We start from the raw sequence: 10,558 nt of genomic DNA on the forward strand, positions 1-10,558 counted from the left end.
TCATTATAGGGGACTGGAATGCAAAAGTAGGAAGTCAAGAAACACTTGGAGTAACAGGCAGATTTGGCCTTGGAATACGGAATGAAGCAGGACAAAGGCTAATAGAGTTTTGCCAAGAGAATGCACTGGTCATAGCAAATGCACCTCTTCCAATAACACAAGAGAAGACTCTACACATGGACATCACCAGATGGTCAACACTGAAATCAGATTGATTGTATCCTTTGCACCCAAAGATGGAGAAGCTCTATACAGTCAGCAAAAACAAGACTGGGAGCTGACTGTAGCTCAGATCATGAACTCCTTATTGCCAAATTCAGACTTAAATTGAAGAAAGTAGGGAAAAACACTAGACCATTCAGGTATGACTTACATCAAATCCCCTATGATTATACAGTGGAAGTGAGAAATAGATTTAAGGGACTAGATCTGATAGACACAGTGCCTGATGAACTATGGACAGAGGTTCATGACATTGTACACGAGATAGGGATCAAGACCATCCCCATGGAAAAGAAATGCAAAAAAGCAGAATAGCTGTCTGAGAAGGCCTCACAAATAGCTGTGAAAAGAAGAGAAGCAAAAAGCAAAGTAGAAAAGGAAAGATATTCCCATTTGAATGCAGAGTTCCAAAGAATAACAAGGAGAGATAAGAAAGCCTTCCTCAGCGATCAATGCAAAGAAATAGAAGAAAACAACAGAATGGGAAAGACTAGAGATCTCTTCAAGAAAATTAGAGATACCAAGGGAACATTTCATGCAAAGATGGGCTTGATAATGAACAGAAATGGTATGGACCTAACAGAAGCAGAAGATATTAAGAAGAGGTGGAAAGAATACACAGAAGAACTGTACAAAAAAGATCTTCACGACCCAGATAATCATGATGGTGTGATCACTGACCTAGAGCCAGACATCCTGGAATGTGAAGTCAAGTGGGCCTTAGAAAGCATCACTACGAACAAAGCTAGTGGAGGTGATGAAATTCCAGTTGACCTATTTCAAATCCTGAAAGATAATGCTGTGAAAGTGCTGCACTCAATATACCAGCAAATTTGGGAAACTCAGCAGTGGCCACAGGACTGGAAAAGGTCAGTTTTCATTCCAATCCCAAAGAAAGGCAATGCCAAAGAATGCTCAAATTACTGCACAATTGCACTCATCTCACACACTAGTAAGGTAATGCTCAAAATTCTCCAAGCCAGGCTTCAGCAATATGTGAACCATGAACTTCCAGATGTTCAAGCTGGTTTTAGAAAAGGCAGAGGAAACAGAGAAAAAATTGCCAACATCCACTGGATCATGGAAAAAGCTAGAGAGTTCCAGAAAGACATCTATTTCTGCTTTACTGACTATGCCAAAGCCTTTGACTGTGTGGATCACAATAAACTGTGGAAAATTCTGAAAGAGATGGGAATACCAGACCACCTGACCTGTCTCTTGAGAAACCTATATGCAGGTCAGGAAGCAACAGTTAGAACTGGGCATGGAAAAACAGACTGGTTCCAAATAGGAAAAGGAGTACGTCAAGGCTGTATATTGTCACCCTGCTTATTTAACTTCTATGCAGAGTACATCATGAGAAACGCTGGACTGGAAGAAGCACAAGCTGGAATCAAGATTGCCGGGAGAAATATCAATAATCTCAGATATCAGATGACACCACCCTTATGGCAGAAAGTGAAAAGGAACTAAAAAGCCTCTTGATGAAAGTGAAAGAGGAGAGTGAAAAAGTTGGCTTAAATCTCAACATTCAGAAAACGAAGATCATGGCATCTGGTCCCATCACTTCATGGGAAATAGATGGGGAAACAGTGGAAACAGTGTCTGACTTTATTTTTCTGGGCTCCAAAATCACTGCAGATGGTGACTGCAGCCATGAAATTAAAGGACGCTTACTCCTTGGAAAGAAAGTTATGACCAACCTAGATAGCATATTCGAAAGCAGAGACATTACTTTGCCAACAAAGGTCCATCTGGTCAAGGCTATAGTTTTTCCAATGGTCATGTATGGATGTGAGAGTTGGACTGTGAAGAAAGCTGAGCACCAAAGAATTGATGGTTTTGAACCGTGGTGTTGGAGAAGACTCTTGAGAGTCCCTTGGACTGCAAGGAGATCCAACCAGTACATCCTAAAAGACATCAGTCCTGGGTGTTCATTGGAAGGACTGATGCTGAAGATGTAACTCCAATACTTTGGCCACCTCAGGCTAAGAGTTGACTCATTTGAAAAGACCCTGATGCTGGGAGGGATTGAGGGCAGGAGGAGAAGGGGACAACAGAGGATGAGATGGCTGGATGGCATCACTGACTTGATGGACATGAGTTTGAGTAAACTCTGGAAGTTGGTGATGGACAGGGAGGTCTGGTGTGCTGCGATTCATGGGGTCACAAAGAGTTGGACATGACTGAGCAACTGAACTGAACTGAAACTTAGATTTTTTTTGTTTTTTGTTTTTAGCTTAGTTTTTAAGTAGCTTGTTTCTTTCCTTTTGTATGCATTCAGTTCAGTTCAGTTCAGTTCAGTTTGTCAGTCGTGTCCGACTCTTTGCGACCCCATGAATCGCAGCACGCCAAGCCTCCCTGTCCATCACCAACTCCCGGAGTTCACTCAAACTCACGTCCACCGAGTCAGTGATGCCATCCAGCCATTTCATCCTCTGTCGCATTACCAGCCTCAAAAGACAGCAGTGTGCATTATCATTATTTTACAACTGAGGATAAGATCACAGTATTTTACTGCAATTTTTATCAAGCCCTGGGATAAAAAGGGAGTATAGTCAGATTTTAATGTAAACATTGAATCTCCTTTCATAGGGCACCTAGACCGTATTCTCTCCTGCCAATCCAAACTTCATGCAACGGTGAATTTGGGGAAAATGTAACACCTACATAAGACTTTATTGAAAAGTTCATAGTAATTTCTAGTTCCATCGATGTGACTGCAAATGACATTATATCATTCTTTTCTAAAATTGCTGAGTAATATTTCATTGTATATATCTACCAAACCTTCTTTATCCACTCGTTTGTCGATGGATATTATGTAACGTTTAAAAATAGATTGCTAGAGCTGGAGACTGTCGTACTGAGTGAAGTAAGTCAGACAGAGAAAGACAAATATATGATATCACTTATATGTGGACTTTTTAAAAAACAGTACACACGCATTTATTTACAAAACAGAAATAGAGTCACAGATGTAGAAAAGAGACTTGTGGTTACCAGGGGGTAAGGGTGGGAGGGATAAATCTGGAGATTGAGATTGACATATACACACTGTTATATAAAATAGATGACTAGTAAGGACCTACTGTATACCACATCTTCTCAATATACTATCATTACAGGGAAAAGAATCTAAAAAAGAGCAGATGTATGTATGTGAATAACTGGTTCACTTGATTGTACACCTGAAACTAACACAACATTGTAAATCAACTATATTCCAATTAAAAATTTTTAAATAAGAATTCAAAATTAAAAAAAAAAATAAAGCTCTTTAGTTGGCATACAAAGGCCAACTTAGCATTTGAGAACTGCTTTGGTCCTAAATTGTTCAACTGTACATAAGAGGGTTGGATTTGATGATAAATCAACCCTTCACAAATGTTTAGGATTTGAGACATATAGAAGAAGTTTTATTAAGCTATAAAAAAGGAAAACACCAAAAAGCAAACTCTCTTCCTTTTCTTCCCAGGCAGAGACCCCCTGGGCTCCCCTGGTGGCTCAATTGATAAAGAATCTGCCTGCAATGCAGGAGACCTGGGTTCAATCCCTGGGTTGGGAAGAAACCCTGGAGGAGGGCATGGCAACCCACTCTAGTATTCTTGCCTGGAGAATCCCTGCGGACAGAGGAGCCTGGTGGGCTACAGTCCATAGGGTCACATAGAGCTGGACATGCTGAGCAACTAAGCATAGCACAGCACACAGAGACCCCCTGATCACTGTACTCTTCCTTTTGGGTGTTCACAGTAGACACAATGGACAGTATGAGTGGCACCTGCTACATCAGTGATAGGAAAGAAGACTGAGTTGAAAGTGAAAGTGAAAAAGTAAAAGTGTTCGTCACTCAAGTCGCGTCTGACTCTGCAACCCCATGAATGGTAGCCTGCTAGGTTTCTCGGTCCATGGATCTCTCCACGCAAGAATACTTGAGCGGGTAGCCATTCCCTTCTCCAGGGGATCTTCCCAACCCAGGGATCAAACCCATATCTCCTACATTGCAGGCTGATTCTTAACTGTCTGGGGATCCCAGAAAGTATCAGTTTTGACAATTCAAGGCACTTCTCTCTCTTGTCTTTGATCTCAAATTTTGCTTCACTGTCAACCTGCTCCTTCATTCTTATAATTTATAACCTCTGAATCTCTAAGAGAGTATAGTGTTAGGGTGCTGATTAGAAAACAAGAAACAGTATAAAGGTATATGTTAGGAAGTTTGGAAGAGACTTCTCAATCTCTGCTTCAACTCTCTGAAGTGTACGTAAACGGAGTGCATAAGTTCAGTGCATGGGCTTCAGAAACCCACAATTTAACTTTGAATCTTATGCTCTATTTATTATCTGAACCACACTGGACAAGCTCTTAATATCTTTGAGCCTGAAACTGGTCATCAAAATTGATATCCAATTGATACAACTGCCTAAGTAAGAATGAAACAAAAGAAGTAAAAAGCATGTGATTAAATGTTCCCTGGATGCATTTGCATTACAATAATGACAGAGTAAATTTTAGGTATTGCTTTATTATTATTACCCTTGAGTTTAAGTACCAATTACTCAATCAAAATATTCTGTGATCTGAGGTTTGATTTTTCCCAGATCCTGAAAGAACATTTTATACGATAGTTCTTGTCCTTATGCAAATAGATTCTGAACGCCTCCAGGGAAAACTGAGTCTTATTCATCTCCGATTTCTCAGCGCCTCTCTTTGCTTGGCACAGAATAGGCTACAAGAACAAAAATCTCTGTTAAAAAGTTCTCAGAAACACAACGCAGGCAATAAGGCTAAGGCTTCCATATGCTGGGTCATTTCTGTCTGTCCCTTCATTCCTTCCTACAGCTTCCTGTTGTTGTTGTACAGTTGCTAAGTTGTGTCCAACTCTTTGTGACCCCATGGACAGCAGCACAATGTCTTACAGGACTAGACAAAACATAAACCAGTACTTGTATGCTTCTGTGTCACTTTCTAAGGGATCTATCATTTTCCGTTTAATAAAATCTACAGCACTCAATTATTCTTCTTTAAAAAATCATTTATTTTAAATGAAACAAAGATGAATTAAAATTTTTTTAATTTATTTATTTTTTAATTGAAGGATAATTGCTTTACAGAATTTTGTTGTTTTTCTGTCAAACATCAACATGAATCAGCCATAGGTATACATATGTCCCCTCCTGTTTGAGCATCTCTCTCATCTCCCTCCCCATCTCACCCCTCTAGGTTGATACAGAGCCCCTGTTTTAGTTCCCTGAGACAAAACACAAATTCCCATTAGCTGTCTATTTTACATATGGTAATGAAGTTTCCATGTTACTCTCCATACATCTCACCCACTCCTCCCCTCTCCCCATGACCATAAGTCTGTCCTCTATGTCTGAAACAAAGATGAATATTTTTAATGGTTAAAGGTACAATTCACAAAGATAGACATCATATACCATTAGATACCTTAACAATAAAGAAACATAAAGCAAAAATCAGAAGAAATATAAGGGAAAGAAAAAATACGTAATCATAGTATGACATATTAACATTTCTCTGACAATATTTTATCAAATGCAGAAAAAGTAAGAATAGGAGCATCTTGAGTTATGTCATTAATAATTAAAATATAATAAATTTATATTTAATTAATTTATATTAATCATATCCTACACAAATATATTTAAATTTTGTATCTCATACATTGTTATTAGATGTCCATAGAACATTTAGAAAGCTGGCAAAAAGAAAAACATTCAAAAAGTAGAATTCTTTTTTGTGTACAACACCATTATTTAAACAAGTAGTGAATCATAAAAATTTTTTAACTTTATTATTATTTTTAATTGGAGGGTAATTACTTCTCAATGTTGTGATGGTTTCTGCCATATATCAACATGAGTTGGCCATAGGTATACATGTATCCACTCCCTTTGGAACCCCCTCCCTCTTCCCTCCCTATCACATCCCTATAGGTTATCACAGAGCACTGGCTGTGACAACATAAAAGTTTTTTTTTTAAAGCAGAATCAGTTAAAGAACAAGGAAAGCTAATTTTATTGGGTGGACTGAGACACATATTAGGATTCCACTCATTCTGTAGATGAATTCCCTGGGACATGACAGGCTTCTCTCTCTCTCTCTCTCTCGTATAATAGAATGTAAGATCATTAAAACTTTATTAGGATTTCATTTCATCAATAAGATAAATAGCCCAATAATGATTCAACTTCTGATGTAAAAGCCATGACTGGGGACTTCCTTGGTGGCCCAGTGCTTAAGACTTTACCTTCCAATGCACGAGGTTTGGGTTCAATCCCTGGTTGGGGAGCTAAGATTCCACATGTTTCATGGACAAAAAACTAGAGCAGAAACAATACTGTAACAACAAAAGGAAAAACCTTAAAAATGGCCCACATAAAAAAACTTTTAAAAAAATTAAATAACTGTAACTGAATATTTCTTAAGTACTGACCACTCTTATGTGCCACTACTGAGGATTAAGGAGATTGGTCCCAAAATGTGCTGCAATGGTTTATTGATTAGTTTCTACAGAAGTTACTTGAGAAGCAGCCAGTGCAAGAGGAAATTCCTTTGTCTCCTGGAAAAGAGGGAATAAATCTCTGACAAGAAAGGGGCACTCCTGCATCAGAAGTGGGAAGGACCTCCTTATGATCAAAGATAGGGAATTCAGAGCCTAGAAGCCTGCATTTGTTGTTGTTTGATCGCTCAGTTGTGTCTGACTCTTTTTAACCCCAAGGACTGCAGCACACCAGCCTTCTTTGTCCTTGACTATTTCTTGGAGTTTGCTCAAACTCATGTCTATCAAGTCACTGATGTCATCCAACCACCTCAGCCTCTGTCGTCCCCTTCTCCCGCTGCCTTCAATCTTTTCCAGAATCAGGATCTTTCCCAATGAGTCAGTTCTTCACATCAGGTGGCCAAAGTATTGGAGCTTTGGCTTCAGCATCAGTCCTTCCAGTGAAAATTCAGGGTTAATTTCCTTTAGAACTGACTGGCTTGATCTCCTTGCTGTCCAAGGGACTCTCAAGAGTCTTCTCCAACACCACAGTTCGAATGCATCAAATCTTTGGCGCTCAGCCTTTTTTATGGTCCAACTCTCACATCTATACTTGAAATGGGCACTCCTGCATCAGGAATGGAAAGACCCCCCCCCCCCTTATGATCAATTATAGGGAATTTGGAGATTAGAAGCCAGTGTTCAATTAAGTTCAGTTCAGTCACTCAGTCATGTCCAACTCTTTGCGAAGCCAATGTAAACAAATCTTATTTTTCCTTTTATTTACCACCCTAAGCCTAAATCTGTTGATATTCTTCATTCATGAAATACCAAAAGCCTACGTGTCTTTCTCCTGTCAATTCCTCATCAACTTACTGTTTCTTTGCCTAAAAGAGATAATAGCTGCCTGCTTTGGCCACTTCTTAGGTCTTATTTTAATAAGACCTCTGTGTGTAAGAATTCAAATTTGTTTCTTTTTCTCCTGTTGTCTTGCATCAATTTTGTTATTATTCCAGTCACAAGAACTCTAGAGGGGTAGAAGAGGAGATTTCCCCTTCCTCCACACCACACACATCCTACAAATGGGTGTTATTGGCCCTACTTCAGTGTGAGGGATACAAGTGCAGAGAAGTGGGGAGATTTACACACTGCACATTAAGTGGGTGAAACATGTGGAACTCAGACAAAGGCCTCCTAATTCCCACCCCAAGGCTCTGTCTCACCAGATTATTTCCTTTTAAAACCTATGTTAGTCCCAGATGATCAAATAGAAGTAAAACCATGAATTCCTTCTTTTGAGATGTGGTGAGTTTATAGGTAAATTAGCAGAATGGACCAAACTGCTTGCAAGGGATCTTTACTGTATGAATATTATGGATGATGGGCTTGTCTATGGATAGTAATGAATTTTCCAGCCCATTTTGTAAATCTGAGTGATAATAGTTATAATAATATCATTCCTTGTGCTCAGTTGCTCAGTCCTGTCGGACTCTTAACGACCCCATGGACCATAGCCCACAAGGCTCCTCTGTCCATGGAATTTTTCAGGCAAGAATACTAGAGTGGGTTGCCATTTCCTCCTCCAGAGGATCTTCCTGACCCAGTAATCAAATCCCAGTCTCCTGCACCTCCTGCATTGGCAGGCAGATTCTTTACCACCTGAGCCACGAAGGAAGCCCCATCATTCCCTATGCTGCTGCTGCTAAGTCACTTTGGTCGGGTCCTACTCTGTGTGACCCCATGGACGCAGCCCACCAGGCTTCTCCGTCCATGGGATTCTCTAGGCAAGAACACTGGAGTGGGTTGCCATTTCCTTCTCCAATGCATGAAAGTGGAAAGTGAAAGTGAAGTTGCTCAGTTGTGTCCAACTCTTAGCGACCCCATGGACTGCAGCCTACCAGGCTCCTCCATCCATGGGATTTTCCAGGCAACAGTACTGGAGTGGGGTGCCATTGCCTTCTCCATCATTCCCTATATAAGGTGCTAAATTTCATGTGACTCTATCATGAAAAGACTATTCCTAGTCAGCCTTCAAGGATCTTTCTAGTTTTACACCTTGAAAATCAGACCATGTGGTTGATTTTGTCTGATTTTTCCATTAGCATAACTTGTAGAGATAGTTATAGAAAAATTTAATGTTTCAATTTTTTTAATTTAATTTTATTTTTAAACTTTACATAATTGTATTAGTTTTGCCAGATATCAATTTTTTAAATGGAAGCAATACTGTTGAATGCATATATCTTTTCGAAATTCTCACTAGTGTAATATACAGAGGATTGCAAGAATTTTCAGAACTGCATCATAATAAAAATTTTTTTAATATTTGTGAATTATTAAATCCAAAGTATGGACACTTATCTGTATGCCCCTTCAATTGTTCTGTTTATTCAATACTCTCTTATTTTTCAAAGGTGTCCCCTCTACATGGAACCACAGAATCTAACAGATGTCTCAGAATTCCTCCTCCTGGGCCTCTCAGGTTATCCAGACCTGCAGCCCCTTCTCTTTGGGCTCTTCCTGTCCATGTACTTGGTCAGTGTGTTTGGGAAGGTACTCATCATTCTGGCTGTCACCTTTGACCCCCACCTCCACACACCCATTTACTTCTTCCTCTCCAACCTGTCCTTGGCTGACATCAGTTTCAACACCACCACTGTCCCCAAGATGCTAGTGAACCTCCACACACACAGAAAATCCATCACCTATGCAGGCTGCCTAGCTGGGGTGACCGTCTTTTCTCTTTTTGCATGTTTGGAGAGTCTCCTCCTGACAGTGATGGCCTATGGCCAGTTGGTGGCCATCTGTCACCCCCTATACTACGTGTTCATCATGAATCCCCGCCTCTGTGGCTTCTTGGTCCTGGTGTCATTTTCCATCAGACTTTTGAACTCCCAGCTTCACTACTTGATGATGTCACAGCTTACCTCTGTGCAGAAGTGGAAATGCCTCATTTCTTCTGTGACCCTTCTAAACTCCTCAATCTTGCCTGTTCTGAAAACTCCATCAATATCATATTAATTTATTTCAACAGTACCATTGTCGGTGGGATTCCACTTTCAGGAATCCTTACTCTTATTCTCAAATTGTTTCCTCAATTCTGAGAGTCTCCTCATCAGGTGGGAAGTACAAAGCCTTATCTACCTGTGGTTCTCACCTGTCAGTTGTTTGTTTTATGGAACAGGCCTTGGGGTGTAACTCAGCTCAGCCATCTCACAATCTCCCAGGAAGAGTGCAGTGGCCCTATGCTGAACACTTTCACCTACAGTCTAAGGAACAAGGACATCAAGAGTGCCCCCTGGAGGATTATCAGCAGAATAGCCTAACCCCAACCCCTGTTTTTCGGTTCATGGGAGTACAAAATACAACAAAATCAAACAATAAGTGATTGCAATAAGTGATTCTGAATCTGAAGTCACTTACTGAAAATGTACCTATCTGGCTCTCTACTTCATGTTTACACAATTTTTCCTCTTTGTAGCATAGCTCTAATGGAATTGGGAGATTAGCTGGATGCCCCATGTGAATTATAACCCTTATGGGACTTTGCATATCACATCAGTATAGCCGTCTCTCTTTCCTTGTGTATTACTCAAGACATTTGGTCACAAGCAATCTTGTTTCTATCATCACAAAATAAATACACCTCTCTCTTTCTTGTTTTGCATTGTTTCTATAACTTTCCTATGAGTATTCCCTATGTGTTAGGTGGATCTAAACCCTACCTTAATGACCAAGACACCTAGTATATTTTTGCTCTTTAGTGATTTTTAAGTAAATAGAGTGGATATTTGATTTCTAAACTGGAGTATTTTGAAACTGAAATAGGACACT

The 10,558-nt window shown here is 39.8% G+C and overlaps 1 pseudogene; it reads left to right on the forward strand.

Moving 5' to 3' along the window:
- Window positions 1-8,987: 8,987 nt before the first annotated feature.
- Window positions 8,988-10,050, forward strand: LOC113895955 (annotated as a pseudogene).
- The last annotated feature ends 508 nt before the right edge of the window (window positions 10,051-10,558 follow it).

The sequence above is a fragment of the Bos indicus x Bos taurus genome, chromosome 7 (assembly GCF_003369695.1).
Source record: "Bos indicus x Bos taurus breed Angus x Brahman F1 hybrid chromosome 7, Bos_hybrid_MaternalHap_v2.0, whole genome shotgun sequence".
Classification (NCBI taxonomy): Eukaryota; Metazoa; Chordata; class Mammalia; order Artiodactyla; family Bovidae; genus Bos; species Bos indicus x Bos taurus.